This window comes from Acomys minous (genome assembly GCF_964271855.1).
Source record: "Acomys minous genome assembly, chromosome: 10".
Taxonomy (NCBI): Eukaryota; Metazoa; Chordata; class Mammalia; order Rodentia; family Muridae; genus Acomys; species Acomys minous.
The window spans coordinates 19427978-19446507 of NC_140491.1; the positions used below are offsets into that span (position 1 = coordinate 19427978).

The 18530-nt window shown below is 40.5% G+C and overlaps 1 pseudogene across 1 annotated transcript in view; it reads right to left on the reverse strand.

Annotated features, from left to right (window-relative positions):
• Positions 1–2408: 2408 nt before the first annotated feature.
• The window catches only part of LOC311606438 (cytosolic beta-glucosidase-like), a 35859-nt pseudogene continuing 19737 nt past the window's right edge, over positions 2409–18530 (reverse strand). Inside the window, exons 2-4 of the transcript in view lie at positions 15209–15437; positions 3332–4127; positions 2409–2632 (exon numbers count right to left, since the gene is read on the reverse strand). The product of the transcript in view is annotated as a cytosolic beta-glucosidase-like (transcript). The remainder of the gene's footprint in view (positions 2633–3331; positions 4128–15208; positions 15438–18530) is intronic.

Sequence of the window (18530 nt, forward strand, 5' to 3'; positions counted from 1 at the left end):
GCATTTCTATAATTGGTAATTATAGAATTATTCAATACCAAATTGAAAGTGAAAAAATGTTAATTCCTTTTTTAAACCTTTTTTTCTTTTTAATTAATTAATTTATTTATTCACTTTACATCCTGGTCATATCTCCTTCGCTCCTCTCCTCCTAGTCCCATCCTCCCTTTCCCATGGCGCCTCCTCTATTCCTCAGAAAACTCCGCCCACCCACCTACCCCAGCTTATCAATTCACATGAGGACTAAGTTCGTCCTTTTCCCCTTATGGCCTGGCATGGCAGTCCTATCAGGAAGAAGTGATAGAAAAGCAGGCAACGGAGACCACGTCAGAAACAAGCCCTGCTCTCCTTGCTAGTGGACCCACATGAAGCCTGAGCTGCCCATCGGTTACATCTATGTAAAGGACCTAGATACAGTCCATGCATGGTCCTTGGTTGGTGCTTCAGAGTCTACAGGACCCTCTGGGACCTGGTTAGTTGTCTTTGTTGGTCTCCTTCTGGATCTTTTTATCCTTTTTTGTCCTTTTATCCTTTGCCCCACTTTTCTGTGCTTGGCCCAGTGTTTGGTTATGAGTCTCAGGATCTGTTTCAAAGCACTGCTGGGTGGAGCCTCTCAGAGAGTAACTCTTATAGGCTCCTGTCTTCAAGCATAGCAGAGTATCATTAGTGGTGTCAAGGGTTGGCTCTCTCCCATGGTGTCTTGGGTTGGGCCAGGCATTGGTTGGACATTCCCTTAATCTCTGCTTTATCTCTTCTATTTTTATCCCTGCATGTCTTGTAGGCAGGGTAAGTTTTGATCAAAGTTTTTGTGGATGGGTTGGTGTTCTCTTCCCTCTACTAGGAGTGTTGTCTAGTCCCTCTCATATCCTCCCAGAGGCCTACTATATATATATAAAAAACATAAAAATAAAAAGATTCATTCCTATTTTGTCCCTTTTCCCAAACGTGCATAGACTAATGTTAAACAAGTCATTTACCCCTGTGAGGGATAATCTTCATTGTTGGCTTCACTTCCTTAGATTCATCAAGGCAACTGAAGCACACCTTTGGGGGTGCCTATGAGGGAATTATCCAAGGGTTCATGAGAAGACCCAATTTTAATGAGGGAGGGGGAACCACCCCATACGCCGGAGTGGAGTAATATCCGGGAAGAAAGTAGAAAGTCAGAGGGCACCATGATCCCCTTTCTCTAATTCTGGTTGGCCATGGAGCCGGCCATTCTCCTCAACAGTACAGGCCCATTGTCTTGACATCTGGCTCAAGAACATAAGATCAAACAAGCAAGTGTTGAAGGCTGTAAACTCCTAAGCTAAACTGTGATTTAAAATACACTCTCCATTTTCAGAGTTCTTTCTTCCAATGTTTTGTCACAGCAACATCATGAGAGTAACTAGTAAAGTACCCACAAATCTACTTGACAGCCTACCTCTCCTACAGGATGAAACCTCAGAGCTTCAACAGGTTAACAATATGCCAGACTCATTCATAGAAAGGAGTACAGAGGAATCTCAGAGAAACAGAGATTTCCCTCTAATTTCAGAAGTGAATTCTCACTCCAAAAAAATAACACATTTTGAATGACATTTTTCAAAAAAATCTTTTGCTCTGGTTAGATTGTAGGAATCTGATTGTTGTCTACCAAGAAGCTCTAGGCCTCAGTGAGGGATCACTCAATAAATGCCAGGTTTTAGAAATATACCCCTTGATATCACATTGTAGGATTCCTTTCAGGTGTTTCCTGAGCGGTGTTGTAAAGACTAACTCCAGGACTTTTCAATGGAATCATAATAAGTAAATATGGCTGTTAAAATTGAAAAAAGGAAATTGCAGTCTCATTTTGTGTTAGATTGTCCAGCTGTGACTCCTTTATAGGAAGAAGAAATAAAACTGAGGCAGTGACAATGTTCTAAACAACGTTATTTTAAGAAACTCTGAAGGAGGCAAGACAAGGTGGCAGGCTAATTAGTAATGCATGTTATTAATTCATAATTATGACTCATCATTTATTATCAAATATTAAAGTATTGTCTTGGAAGACTTGGCATCATCATCACTAGAAGGCAGTTCACATATCTCTGTTTCTAACCTGGCTTCTTAATCGTAGCTCAAATGCTAGACTGAGAACCTTGTAAATCCTGTCAACTCATTTTTGATAGTTAGAATATCAAAATATGCAAATGAGTATGCTATGCCTGAGCAGTGTTGACGTTTTATGACATTTAATGATTTTTCCCACCATTCTATTCTTGTTACCTTCACTTATAATTCGGGAAATGCTGAAGACAGTTGCTTTTTCGTTATTCAGTTTCATCAGAGTAGAAGCTGGGCCTAATCCTCAGCTTCCTCTCTTCTAAATACCTGTTCTCCCCTCTCCTAATTACACGGCTTTACACTAATTTACATGAATTTCAGCTTTCAAAAATCAATGGCCTTTGTGGAATGCAAATAAGCACATGGGAAAATTATATTAAGTTTGCACAATTGATCTTTCATCATTTCAAATGGTACCTTTGAATAGTTCCTGAAATGTCTGCCTGAAATACTCCCAATGCTGAGTGTCATCAAGAGATGGGGGGTCACACTGGGGAAATCCATTCTCAGTGATGTAAATTATAGGGTTATTATATGTATCCTAGGACAAGAGAACAGAAGTTTCATTCCAAACAGATGTTTAAAAAAAAAAAGATAGCTCATAAAATCAGGTGCATTACCCTCTATCTTCTGAAAGCTACAACCCCAAAACTAGTTTTCATCAAATTGCACTGACCCTATTAACTTAATTTTCCACACACTGACCTTTTATGACTAACAATGGAAAAGCAAAACTGTGAAAATGTCCATGAAGACAGTCAAATGACTCTTAACATAATGAGAAGACAGAAATATCTTTCTTTCCATCAGCATCTGCTGATTGTCACTGCTCCTTAACCCCTTGGTCCCGTGTGTGGGTACATTCTATATCTGCCACAGGAGGAGTCCAGAAAACTGGTATCTTGCTATTGTAATTTGAGCTACCAGCATAAGGGCGAGGCAGAAAACATTCAGCTCCCTTTCAATTAAATGCCTTTTCTACCTACAGCAGTGACACCAGCTTGAAAAATATGCCCAAATTGCTCATAAGTCCACAACAGAACTTAACAACAAATGTTGTTTAAAAGCCAGCTAGGTAACTTCAACTAACTCAAGTCTTAGTCTTTTCTTCCAAGTCAAAAACTGGGCAAACTAAGACCTAAACTCATCCCTTTTTGTTTCTGTACACATGAGTAAATATGACTGCCCTGTGTCCTTTTGTATTTGTGTACACATAGACACAAACAAATCACTCATTTACCTTAATATATTTCCATAGTTTACATATTCCCCATGGCACCACATAGAACCAACCTATATTTTTCCAGGATGGACTGGGAAAAAAACTGAATCTCCACAGCCTGAAGGAAGCCAAGTTCTCCCTTCTTATTCCCCTGGTGCCTGACTAAGCGGGTTGTATAATATTGAACAGCAACAAAATCAGCAGTGCCTTTGATCATTTCATTTTCTTCTCTTCTTCTGTGAATCCTGGAAGACGTGATGATGAATAGCCTTGCTTTTTACTCACAGAAGCAACCTGGGATTTGACAACTTCAGAATAATCACCATCAACAAATATGGGCTTAGCCAAGAAATCAAACTGGAAATTGATGGCCCTCTTAGTAGCTTCCTGGTCAAGCTCTGAATTGGGTCCTGCTAGTTCTAACCAACAAAAAAATAATGATAGGGACACATGACCCTTTTTTGGAATAAAGAATCATAGCTATGCCAAGATCTGGTGTGAGCTTTAATCAAATTATGAGCCATGTGGTAGGCCCCAGTCACAAAATGAGGCACACCAGGAGCAAAGATACCCATGTCATGGGCCAAAAGAGCAAGAATATCTGGCTCGTTAATGGCGCAGCACTGCTTCACTCGGTCTCCAAAGGTCCTGAAGCAAAACCAAGCATATTTGTCAAAAGCTTCAACAATTGCTTCGGACAACCAACCTCCTAGATTGTCTAAAGCCTAAAACAAATCAATGTGCTAGATGACCACTATGGGCGTCATCCCATTCCTTATCAAGTCATCTGTGGTCTTGTTGTAGTAGTCGATTTCTGGGAAAATAAAATGTAAAAAACAAAAAGTTATTTTTAGTATATTGTCAACACGTTTTATGAGACTGTTATCGGGATGAGTCTTATTCAAATTAAGGTGTATGATATATTCAAGTTGATCAATGAAAGGTTGGGAAGACGCATGGAAAACAGCAGAGAAGACAGGGTAATCAGAAAGTGATGTCGGGGAGGAGGTTCCCCTCGATCATAGCCTAGGGGAAGGGAATAGGGTGAAAGACGGAGGGAGGGAGGAACAGGAGGATACAAATGATGGGATAACAATTGAGTTGTAATCTGAATAAATTAATTAGATAAAAATAAAAAATGATAATTCAAAGTGTTAAAACTGGTAGCTTTCAAACAGCTTACAGTTATGGAAGCTGTGCTGAATGGCTTAGTGGCCACTGAGGTATGGATGTGGTTTTATGTCAGAGAGATCATAGGCAAATGTGGCATTGTTGGCTATGATGTTTAAAGACCAATTTTTGACATGTGATTGTGAGTTCTTTTTTGAGTGTTCTTGGACTATGGGCAATGAGACTGCTATCTGAATAAAGTACTAGCTGTGGGGAAAAAAAAGAAAGTGGTGGTGAGGTGGGGGGCACGATGAGAAGATAACTGTTCTAAACAGATACAATTGAGGAAGTTGTGCCACCTAACATTATGCTATTTTTGTATTTATTGAAATCAACTCCATAGGAATGCAAGCTCTATGTGAGGTGGATGTGCAATTTGCCTCTTAATTTCCAAACCCTGGAACCCTACCGGAAGTTCAGTAAATAATAGCGATCTATTCAATTAATGGATCTCAGTAGTATTAGAAATTACATAAAGCAAGTCAAATGACTGCCTTGGTTCTTTGGCCAGCCTAATCATCTTACAAGTCTAGGCAAAGAAACCTACTGAGTGTACAAAAAGTTTAGCATCAAAAAACAAGTATGGTAGGACACACCTATGGTCCCAAATACTTGGAACTATTTAATCTAAGTACATTGAGGTCAGTGTCAGCAACAGGGTGATAGCCTTTTTCAATAATCTAAAAAAGTTCAACATGTATCCCAGAAAGTGGATAAAAGATAAAACAGCCAGGAAAGTACTGGCACAAGTCTCATACAATGACTCTTATCTTGAAAGTGACCCTTTAGAGAGGGTGATGGTAGTACTGTGCCTGGCTCTAGGTTTAAAAGAAGGAAAGGGCTTAGAGAAGAAAAGCTGTCCTGGGTTAAGAGGTTTCTAGAGAAATGGTGTAAAAAGCATATGTATAATTGCATTAAAGGCACACTGACAAGGAAGTTCCTTTTCATTTCTAACTTGGTGAATATAGAAACAGACTTCTGCTGTTCAGTCATCTCCTCGTTCATCGCTTAAGTGTATATTATTAGTAGAAAAGCAATCATATGCTGCTCATAGACACTTAGGAAGGTAAGCATGACCCTCTTCCTCAGGAAACTTACTAAGAACTCTACAGATAATACAGATACACTAACAAACAGGTGGAGATAATAAGACTACATAGTACAGATAATGTTTAGCATTTTATTTTAAAATAAGTTAAATCATACCCGCCTTAACCTTAGGGCATCTGCAAGCATGCTCTAAAAGCAATATACCATAATGGATTTAATTCTGAACTATTTGCACCAGCCTATATAAAGTCCATGGACACTCTGTCACCTACTTGTTCCATGATCTTGGGTTACCAGATCTTCCTGGGTTATTTTTACTCACCTATAACACTAGAAATCTACTTCAGCAAATTATCGTGTGGGGGTTTAATTAGCTGATACACTGAACATCATAATAACATTTCTTAACACATAAGTAAGCGCTCAGTACAGGTGATATGTCATTCTACTAATCAATTTCATTGTTACTGTTAGATAAATTCAAATGATCATCATAAAGCAATGGGAACAAAATGTTCCATAAAGAGAAAAAGAAACAAATGTCCAGAACAACCAAGGAGATACAGACATGAAAACCATCCAAAGATGAAAACAGGCAATTTACTGAGTTTGCTATAGGAAGGAAGTCAACCACCATCATTCAGTTTGGCATGTACTCAAGGACACTCAGGAGACAGGGGCAGAGCAGAAGGCTTCAGGCATGCTCTAACCAGAGTTGCTGGTGCAGGCCGCTGGAAGGCGGCTGAATTCAAGTGAATGTCTTGTGTGGTTGGTTTGAGGAGCAGATTTTGTTTTCTCTGATTGGCTTGAGTTAGGTGCAGTCAGAGGGTGGATGTTGTTAGCTAACCTTGACTATTCTGGGCAGGCAGCTACAGAGGTTGTGGTTTAGCTGTCTGGGTTTCTCATGTGGGCCAGAGTTTTATTTTCATATGCTGTCTGGCCAGTGTTTATATAGGCACTGTCTTAAAAGAGGCGCTTTTTCTGGGAACTGAGAGTTCAGTGTATAGAGGGTTCATACCTCATCGGAAGAAAGGAGAATGGGGAGAAGAAAGCAGGGCATGTAGAAACCACATTGTGCACCATACTGTTGCTGAACTGTCTGAGTATTTTTAACCAGAAGAGGAAAATAACATGAGTCATGTATAAGACCTCCATGTCTGGGGAACACATCCGTTTGTAACTGGAGTAGATTAATTCCTTCTATTCCCAAAGATGCCCTGAAATAAGTTAGTATATCCCTTATAGAGCCAAAGTCGACTGCAAATGCAGTTGATGTAAAGACCTTGACATGAGAAGGTTTAAGCAGTTGAGCAGGTGCTGGTTGATTTGGGTAAAAGCTTTCCTTTTCTTTCTCAATAAAAATGTGTTCCAAACCCATCTCTGGTCCAATATAAATCCCCATTTCCCAGTTTATAACTGGGATAGCTAAGGTGATAGACTACACCAATCTTAGTATTGGTAAGTTTCAAGCTCCTTCCAGTGAACTTTTTTCATTGGGTTGCCTTGCAAATGAGCTTCTTTCATTGAATCCATACCATATATGTATTAGATGGCAAGCACTTTTGTTTCATTTTAGCACTAAGAGAGGAGCACTTTTACTCCTATTACACACATGATATTTGGTGTCAAGAGAGCTGGGGTATTATCAAGTAGAATAGACATTATTTAGTCCCACACCGCGTCTGAGTTTTTCCCACTACAACATATCATCTCTCCTCTTTACAGATGTTCCTGAACTAGGAAAATGTGACTTTTCATTAGCCTCAACTTCTACCTACTCAGACCTGGTCATAATATCTGATCGTTTTTATTATCCTTTTATGAGGAATCTTTAATGGTATCCAATCAATTTTAATTCAAGCCACATGATAATCATGAGTTGGCATTAAACACATTTTATGTGTTTAGGAATTCATGCTCTGTTACATAATTTAGATGTAATATCCCAGAATGGAGTACCTTTCTTACTTCAGCTTTATACAGTTTACTTGATGATATAATGAGACTTTTACAACTTTTCTGTGACGTGTGTGTGTGTGTATGTGTGTGTGTGTGTGTGTGTGTGTGCATGTGCGTAGGCAAGGATTGAAACTAAAGTTTTGTGAACACTAGGCAAGCATTCTACCACTGAGTTGTATCCCCAATTGATCCTAAGGGCAGAGCAACATATTCAGACAAAACAGTCAAAGGAACTTGGATGAATCACTTGACCTCTGCATGCCTACAGTCCTCATTTGTGAAAGAGAGATGCTAACAGTGCCACCTCGCGGCTATTATAAGAACTGGATAAGATCATACTATTGAAAGTGTTTGGTCTTATCAATAAGACTGGTAAAGTTTTGTAACAACTAGCCTTCCATGTGCTCAAGTGATTGACTTTTATCAACCTGAGGGTCCTGAAATTGAAAGGTCATTTGGACTCTGTTATGTTTCAGATTTTTAGGACAACGTTGTCTCTTTGAAGAAGTAAAACTTCTACAAGTTTCTCTCCTAGTCAACAACACATTTCTAGTTTAATGATTTATTTATTTCTGTTTTATGTGCATTGGTGTTTTGCCTACATGTGTGTCTGTATGAAGATGTCAGGTCCCCTGGAATTGGAGTTACAAACAGTTCTGAGTTGCCATGGGGATGCTAGGAATTGACCAGTTCCTTTAGAAGAACAGCCAGTGCTCTTAAGCACCAAGCCATCTCTCCAGGCCCCACATTTCTGTTTGTTTCATTTTTGAAAACTTGGAGAAGTTTTGAAATGTGGAAATATAAACCTTCTCAGGCTAACTCATATACAAAGGTCGTATGGGGCAGTTGGGTGGTAGGGCTAGTATGGTAAAGTAGACATTGCTTGACATACAGGAATAATATCATATACCTAGTGACAAAAATTAACTGCAATGGGAACTCACATGCTTTGTCTCACAGGAGAGGCTCACATACTGGCTTATCTCATCTTAATATGCCTGTTCCTTTCCTCCATTTCGGAACCAGTTGGCTCTACATGATCCATTTACCTCTGCCGTGGTCTTGCAAAGGCATCTGCCCACAGTACCTCAGATCCCTGCACAATCTACCAGCAGAATCAATCCTCTCAGTTGATCAAATCCAGACTTCCTTAAGAGAGATAGCCAACTGGGCAAAGCCATCTCCTTCAACAGGGCCACAGAAATCATTCACCTCAGGGGATGGGTGGGCTTTTTCCTTTGTCCTATCAGCAGTGACTGGGAGGAGAAGAGGGTTACACAGAACAGAGAAATAGGGAAGCTCTGCTATAAGAGAAGACAGACGACTAGAACTTTCCGAAAGCACGCTTCCAGAAACACAGAAAGGGCGGATGGGAGGGAAAGGAGAAGAAAAGAAGGAATGGAGGGGGAGGGAGGAAGGAAAAAGAACGAGAAAGAGGAAGGGCCGAAGAAGGGAGGGGGCTGAGAAGTAGGCAGGCCAAATTAACAGAATTTGCTTTGGTCACATGTCCAAGCTCTGTCAGATTCGTGCTAACTCTTTTTGATTCACACCTCTAGACTCATACCCCCGGTTTATTGAGTGGTCCAAGAACTGTTTTAGTTCTCTGCTCCTGCTGTAACAAATGACACACACATTGTCCTACAGCTCTGGAGGCCAGAAATCCAAATAGTTTTTAAAGAGGGTTAGGTCAAGATAGCAATAGAGTTGCCTTCCTCTAGCAAGCGCTCATGTACTGTCCGCTTCCCTGCTTTGTGTGGGTGGTAGGGGTCCTCTGCACGCCTTCATTGCCGGCTCTTTCTTTGTCTTCACCTCATCTGTCCTCCCCAATCTGTCTCAATCCTTACGTGCTGTCTGACTGCAGTCACCCATCCTCCCTCCTTCGCTAAGCCACGTGATTACAATACAGCCCCACAGAGCGCATCCAAGATAATCTCATCTCCCTATCCTTAATGACACCTGTAAAGTTTCTCTTGCCATTTAAAGTAATGTCTTTGAGATGTCTAAAATTCAAGACAAGGGCGTGTTTGCGTGGAAGGAGATGTTACTCAGCCTGCAGTTAGGCTGAACATGAAATGCAAGACAAGTGTGAGTTAGTTAATTTTACGTGACTCTTTCTTACCAGCTACTCTTATACTTGAAGTCTCAAAGTGAACAAGCATTTCTACATGTATGTTCACATTTTCTCTCTTTCTTTCCAAAACTTGTGTCTCCCAGTAATCCCATAAAACCTACATTTGTGGCAGATATGAAAATGCACTTGGACAGCTAAAAAAAATAAAATAAAAAAATACAGAGCTATGTGATTTCAGTCGCCAGCTCATTCTTTTCTTGTTAAACCTTGAAAACTTGACATCTGAAAAAGAAAAGGCGTGCCACAATCTTATGTTGTAAAAATATTCTGCCAGTTTGAGAACAAAGAATTGTACAAGGTTCCGAATGTCCCATAATCAACTTTGGGATGGGTAGTGAAGCATACACACACAGAGGGGAGAGGAGTAGCCGAGACAAAGAGTAGAGACACATTGACACAGAAACAGAGACCCAGGGGTTCCGCTCAAAGTATGGCACCAACCAAGGACAATACGTGCAGTAAACATTGAGTCCCTACCTAGATCTAGCCAATGAACAGGACATTCTCCACAGTTGAGTGGAAAGTGGGGTCTAACTTTCACATGATCTCTGGTGCCCCATATTTGACCACGTCCCCTTGATGGGGAGGCCTGGGGGCACTCAGAGGAAAGATAACAGGCTATCAACAAGAGACTTGATACCCTATGATCATATAGAGGGGGAAGTGGTCCCCCACCGTCACAGACATAGGGGAGGGGAATAGGATGAAAGCGGCAGGGAGGGAGGAATGGGACAAAACAAGGGATGGGATAACAATTGAGATGTACTATAAATACATTAATAGAAAAGAGTAATAAATAAATAAATAAATAAATAAATAAATAAATAAATAAATAAAGTGTGTTCCTGCACTGGATAAAGATAGTAAAAGGTTTTTTTGTTTTGTTTTGTTTTAATTTGTCACATTTTCTTTGAGAAAAATGGTTAAGCAAGGTGGTGGGAGACACACAATGGCCTTTCTTAGCTTAAACCATTTCAATCTCTTCAACATATCTCTGCACAAGAATGAGCAACTTCTCAGGGAATTCCTGCCTCCCATAAGCACTTCCCATACCCTCTTGTTCAGGAGAAAGTCTATACTGTTAGTCAGCTATGTCTGCGGCTAAACCAAAAAGAGCTCCATGTGGTGTCCAGATGATCATCGTGTGCGCTTCGCACATCTGTCCTCACTACCCCCAGATCACTTCACTGACTCCAACAACCTTTGTGCCTCTGCCTCCGTGCTGCAGTGTCTCTGCCTCTGTGCTCTTGGATCGCTTGCTCACACTGTGTCCACAAACTTCTGTATGTGTTAAGCTGATTCTCAACATGTGGCCCAGTGCTACAGCTCCACAGTCCTTTAGCTAAAAACTTTGGTAAAGGGCAGGAGAAACTAGGGAGATTGCTCCATCTATACAGTGATTGTCTTGTAAGCTGGAGAACCTGAGTCCAGTCCCCAGAAGTCATATTTTTTAAAGTGGAGTATAGTGAAGTGGGCTTGTAATGTGAGAGCTAATGGGACAGAGACAGAAAATTCCTGAAGTTCACTGGCTAGCCCAGCCAGTCTGGATTACTTGACAAGTTCTGGGCCAAAAAGGAACCCTGTTTAAAAGTAACGGGGAATGAGCTTGAGGAAAGTCATGCAAAGCCTCCCTTCTGGGTTCTACAAGAATTCACATACATGTGTATGTGTGCATGCGTGTGCAACCGCACGTACCCCCCTCTGTCTGTCTGTCTGTCTGTCTGTCTGTCTGTCTCTCTCTCTCTCTCTCTCTCTCTCTCACACACACACACACACACACACACACACACACACACACATGCACACACACACACTGGTGCCTCTGCACAACACAGAGTAAGTAAATAAGTCTGGATAGAGAGTATCTTCAGAATGTGGTCATTTTAGAAAGGAAAGGCAGAGCGTGTGTCATACAATACCCAACACCCACAGTGGGTCTGGGTCAGTTTTATCTGTAGCAAAATACACAAATATCCTCATAAAATATGATAAGCCAAGATGATGAGGGGCGCTTCACACACACACATTCACTTCTGCTTATGATGCAAGTTTAGCTGCAAAGCCCTCAGTAAGAGATCTCAGGATTCTAAAGCTCCAAAGAGGGGATACTGGAGGAGTCTTACAAGCCTGTGGTGGCTGCATTTCTTAATGTTACTACCACTTTGTTCTTCACCATCCAAATGGAAGCTCACCAAAAAGTCCACAGAAACTTCAATGGAAAAAGTCTTGGTAGCATGGAACATCTACTTCATTGATAATCATTCCAGACTTCAAGTGGTTTTGCATGGCTTTTGATGCACTTAATACTGAGCGCTAGGATTTTTATGTCAGATCGAGGTTGAACTCAGTCATATGTAAATCTCATCCTGGAAATTTTGCACCCAGCTTTGTACCTGTAGCCCATGTTAGGGATGTCTCTCACTCATAGACATACTAAGAACAAGAAATTGCAAGAGAGAGTACCACATTTGGCACAATGACTGACATGTACTACACACTCAATAAAAAAGATCATCACTGTACTCGGTGGTCTTTATGATTATAGACCTAAATAAATTAAGGGATTATTTACTGAACCCCTCTTTGGAAGGCAGTACACTAGGGCTCTGCAGACAGAATTATCTCTTCTTCACACTGCAAGCAATTCAAGGGATTCCCCTCTTTCTGTGTTGTGAGTATACAGCACAGTCTTTTAGGCATAAGTCATACTCAGTATAATCTGAGGGGAATGAAATGCAATGTGCTCACAACACTAATAGTAAAGAGGGTGATAAATACCCAATGAGCTTTTCAAAATGCTATGAAATGATAAATAGATAGATGATAGAGATAATAAATGATAGCTTGATTGATTAATATAGATACTAGACAGACAGAACAACAGATGATAGACAGACAGATAGGTGGTAGATAGATAGATAGATAGATAGATAGATAGATAGATATTGAGATATTTTCTGTCTTAGAACAGATAAAGATTTTAGAGCAAAAGTAGCATTTGTGCTCAGCCTTGGACAGGTGTAACTAGTGATTAAGGAAGGGACATTCGAAGAATGAGGAAAAGTGTCACCAAATTCCTTCCAATGTGAAAAGTGCATAGTATTTTTAATAAGTGGTGGCTTATGTGTTTGGGAAATTGTATTCACATGTGTAAGATGAAATCGCAGCTTAGAGGTCTTCAGAAATGAGTTAAAACTGAGTCAAATAGAACCTAGAATGATAGAAAGAGAAGAATGCTCCATATTGAGCCTTGAAAGAATGAAATATGTTTTTTTAATCTTTCTCTGCTTTAGCAGGAGATGATCCAGCCTAGTATGATGGAGACCAAGTTTAAGGAAAGTTGAGATGATTGTATTTGTAGGAAAGACTGGAGGACAGAAATGGAGAAAGCAGGCAGATCTGTCAGTGTGTGTGTGTGTCAGAAAGTCCTTGTTCTTCTCATCTGAGTGGAGAGTGAGGTCTGACTATCACACAAACTCTGGTGCCCCGTATTTGACCATGTCCCCTGGACGGGGAGGCCTGGGGGCACTCAGAGGAAGGATAGCAGGCTACCAAGAAGAGACTTGATACCCTATGAGCATATACAGGGGGAGGAGGTCCCCCTCAGTCACAGTCATAGGGGAAGGGAATACGGGGAAAATGGGAGGGAGGGAGGAATGAGAGGGTACAAGGGATGGGATAACAATTGAGATGTAATATGAATACATTAATAAAATATATTTTAAAAAGTCATTGTTGAGAATGATTAACAGGAGAGGGCTGGGAAGGTGTTGATCAAGGGCGAAGGCTAATAGCTGCAAAGGCAACTGGCAAACAGTAAGAGGAAAGAAGCAAGACATTGCACTCACTCAGAGTCAACTGTCAGAGTCTGAGGCATCATGGCACAAAGAAAAAATAAAGATGTTGCGTGAGCAAGATAAAAAATTATGGATTTATCTTTGAACCAGATAATACATCACTTCTTGTTCAAAGCCAAAAATAAAATAATCAGTGATGTGCAATAATTCTACATTCAACCAACAGGCCCCTTTTTTGGTTAATATCTGTTGAATTCATCAATGAGCCTACTTATCTTGGATAGTCCCTCTTCAGGGGCAGCACTGGTTGCAGGGAGGGGGCACCCTAAGGACTAGAGCTTCATGTAAGCTTCTGTGCTGTGCATACGTTTCCCAAGGAAGAGATCACCCAGCCTTGTTCGAGACAAACACTGCAAGTTCCCAAGGATAGTCAGGCACTAGCAGAGTGGGGTTTTTTTTCCTATAAGGGATTCCTATAAGAATTCCCATGCCAACATAAAGGCTCTGGGAGTGTGGAGAGTTTGGGGATGTAGGAAGAAGAGCTACTTTCAGGTCATACAACTGTCCATCCTGTATTTCGGAGACGTTCCCTAAAATGTACACTGCGCACTTCATTTGCTTCATCTAGTACTTCTAGGAGTTGTATGAACTCCATTCCAGGACCGAGTAGTAATAAAGAGTGTGAATTTAGGAGCCATATGTTGTGGAATATGGGGTTGGCAAACTTTTCCTGCAAAGAACCAGATCGTTAATATCTTGGACTTTGTAGGCCATATGGTCTCCACCCCAACTACTAACTCTCGCCATTGCAGTAGGGTAGCAACCATAGATGACGTGTAATGAATGGGCATGGCTATGTTCCAGTAAAACTTTATTCACAAAAACAGGTGGTGGGCCAGATTTGGTCCCTAGGCCAGGTTTCCAAGTCTATTTGTATTAAGTGTAGATATAATTTAAGTTGAGATTTCAAATATATTTACCAAATGCGCGGAGTTGAACATTCCCACCTATAAAATATGATCATGATGCCTTCCTTATTGGTTTGAGAATGAGAAAAAAAATGAGTGTTAAAAAATGTCTAAGTAAGGCATCTAATAGAGAAGTTAATGCTTCTTTTATTTATGTGTTACAAGAACAGCTAGCATTTAATAAATGTTTATGATATGTTGGGTGCTATGTGAAGCACAAAATTATTCCACGAAATTCTTAGTACTTCTCTGAAGTGTAAACTTTTATAGTGTTCCTTTTGTTCTTGGAGAAGCTGATGCCAAGAAAAACTGTTATATAGAGTATAGGATGTAGCTGGTGCTTCCCAGTTCATCCCAACTACGTGAGCTCCAGGGATGTAGGGGTGAAGCCGTATGCTCGTGCAGTGCAGTTGAAATACTCCAAACCTTTTGGGTTCTTTGGGGCTTTCATAATTCCTCCTGGGTGACACAACTTAAAAAGTAGTCTAAAACACAAACAAGCAAAAAAAGGGTGTAGGACAGCAGCTTTTGGAAGCTGACCTTCCCTCAGATAATATCTTACACAAACAAAACCCTATTCCAGACTTCTTCATATTCATTTATCCCTCCTTCCTCCAAAGAGGAGCCCAACAGCTCAGGAGAACAAAAATATTACTAGGCAAGCTAAGGCAAACCCATTTCAAAATATTATCCCATAATCACTCTGAAAACTTGCGATTTCAAAGCTACCCTTCAGAACAGCATGCTGGATTAATTATGCCAGGCTGCAGCAATAACCTTGAATTAAAGCCGCAACCTTCTATTTTTAAGAAACACTTGCCTTTCTGGTTGACGAAACCTGTCGTCCCATCAGGTAACAGACGTGACCAGGAAAGAGAGAAGCGGTAATGAGTCAATCCAAGCTGTTTGATACATTTCAAATCTTCTTCCCACAGAGTGTAGCTGCCACAAGCTACATCACCAGTCTGGTTCGCAAAAAACTCGTTCGCCTCCCTGATGGGTGAATGTGTCCCAGACACAAGGGCCTCTTCCATCTGCATCCCAGCCTCCTGAGAAAAGGACGGAAAGGAAACGGGTACAGGCCTGACATCGACTGGCATATGTGGAATGTAAATATTTGTCACCAAAAGAACATACCTCATTAACTCAATGTACCGTATTTATAACTTTAAAATGTGCCTTTAAAATAACATGCATGAGTGGGTTACGTGTTTAACTGTCCTTGATCCCAGAAGCTGACTAGTAGCAAATGAAAACTTATTGCATAGTGCTGTGGCATAGCAGGCTTTCATGGTTCATTATCCAAAGTGCTCTCAGGAGGTAAACAGAGGCAGTCCCCAGCTTATGAACGTCTGAGTGGCAAGCACTGTTGCCTTGAGAACATTACTCCTGGTGACGAATGACAATCTTGTCCTTGCCTGTCACAGTCGGAGGACCGTATCTCTGCTGGCTACACTTGAGTCCAGTCTCCTTTTTTTTTTTTTTCTGACAGAGAGTTATTTAACGGTCCGGCCTGTTCTTTGTGGGGAGCCACAAAGAGCTTTCTCTACTGATGTTGTATCTGAAATGCAACTGTTTGTACTTCAATCAATTCAACAGACGTTTTGTATCAAGCACTGTGCCTAGTGAAGGAGAGCCTCGGGAGGACTACACTGCCACACTGTTGAGGAACTTACCCAATTTCAGTTATCAGTTGTAAAACCGCCAATGCAAAGGCCCTGGTCTTCACAGAAATGCAGAAAAGACCAACAAAAGTATATTATCTAATTGTGAGCCATAATCAGAGGAGGTTTCTTTCTGCTCAGTAATTTTATAAACCTAAAACATAAAAATGATCTAAAATATGCAGCCTAATGATTTGAGAATATATAAAGCAGGGTTGTTATGTTTATATATTTAAGAGTATGAGGAACAAGCTACAAAGCCCACGTCCAGCAGTATAATCTTGGAATGATTCCTTTAGGCTTAGTGCCTAGATTTGGAGGGGAAAAGAAGAATGGAATTAGAGAGGAACAGGGGGTCCTCAAGGGTGTTCCCTAGGTGTTTCTCCTTAAGCAAGATAGAAGATACATGGAGGTGCCTATTATATAATCTATAATCCATCTTAAAATCTTAAATACTTTCTCATAATCTCTCTGTAAGAAACAGTTCACAGATAGAGTGCGGTTATCAATAGTAGTGACAAGGACCGAGCATCTATTGACTCATCCGTTGTGAATAAATATAACAGGATTAACTATGGTCTCCAGCCTAGCAAGAGGAAGGCATTCGTAGTTTTAAAAAAAAAAATGGAAGAAGAACTAGAGGGGCAGTCTGACAAAAGCAAACGTGACTGTGCACATCAAGCTAGGATACTAATAACTACACAGACACAGCACCACCCAGGGTATGTCCAGCTCTGGTCGATAGCCTTCAAGTGTTTTACTCTAGTGTGGAATAGGCACAAACATGAAACTATAATTTTCTAGTATTGTGCTTATATGTTGGATGCTTCATTTAATAAATAAAGATTTTTAATCTGAGAGAATTTGAATGGTTGTAGTGCTGGCTAATATTTTACTACTGGCTGTTGGCTATGTTTAAAACCACATGGAAATATATAATGAATGAATATGTGAATACATTCCACAAATAATAATGGCCCATACAGTAAGCTCCCTGCCACCAACTTATTTTGATAGAATGTTTTCATTTTGTCAAATTCTTCAACAAATGGTGATGGTCTAACTAGATATCTACATGTAGAGCAATGCAAATAGACCCTTATTTATCACCCTGTGCAAAACTGAAGTCCAAGTGCATTAAAGATCTCAATATAACACCAGACACACTAAATCTGTTAGAAGAAAAAGTGGGGAAGAGTGTTGAACTCATTGGTATAGGAGGCAACTTCCTGAACAGAATGTCAGCAGCTCAGACTCTCAGATCAACAATTAACAAATGGGACCTCATGAAACTGAAAAGCTTCTGCAAGGCAAAGGACACTGTCAACAGAACAAAATGACAGCCTACAGACTGGGAAGAGATCTGTCACTGTGTCTAACAGAGGGCTAATATCTAAAACATATAAAGACTCAAGAAATTAAACACCAGCAAACCAAATAATCCGATTTAAAAATAGGGTACAGAGCTAACCAGAGAATTATCAACAGAGGAATATTGAATGGCATGAAACATTTAAAGAAATGCTTAATGTCCTTAGTCATTGGGGAAATACAAATCCATCTTACACTCATCAGAATGGCTAAGATCCAAAACTCAAATGACAGCACATGCTGGTGAGGATGTGGGGAGAGGGGAACACACCTCCATTGTTGGTGGGAGTTCAGACGTTTACAACCACTTTGGAAATCAATCTGCCATTTTCTCAGAAAACTGGGAAAAATGCTACCTCAAGACCCTGTGCACATACCCAAAAGAGGCTCTACCATACAAGGACATTTGCTCAACTATGTTCATAGCAGCTTTACTTTTTTTTTTTTGTTTTTTGTTTTTTTTTTTTTTTTGAGACAGGGTCTCTCTGTGTAGCCTTGGCTGCCCTGGACTCGCTTTGTAGACCAGGCTGGCCTCGAACTCACAGCGATTCCGCCTGCCTCTGCCTCCCAAGTGCTGGGATTAAAGGTGTGCGCCACCACACCTGGCAGCAGCTTTACTTATAATAGGCAAAAACTGGAAACAACCTAGATGTCCCTCGACCAAAGAATAGGTAAAGAATTTGTGGTATATTTGCACAATGGAATACTACTCAGCTATTAGAAACAAGGAAATCTTGAAATTTTCAGGCAGTCCTACATGGGATGTCTCCATCAGATCCTCCCCTCAGGGCTCAGGGAACCCCAAGGAAGAGAAAAAATGGTGGGAAAACATGTAAGATCCCAAAAGGATAGAGAACACAAAGAACACAAGGCCCTGAAAATCAACAAGACTGAGGCACATATGAACTCACAGAGACTGTGGCAGCATCCACAGAGCCTGCACTAGTCTGCACTAGATGGGTTGCATCTTTGTTTGTTTTGTGTAACTTTTCTTAGGTTCTTTTCCTTGTTTCCATTTTGTTTTGTTTTATCCCATTTTAATGTGTTAGTTTTTGTTTTATCTTATTATATTGTATTTTTGTTATTTTATTATTATCACTTAGAAGC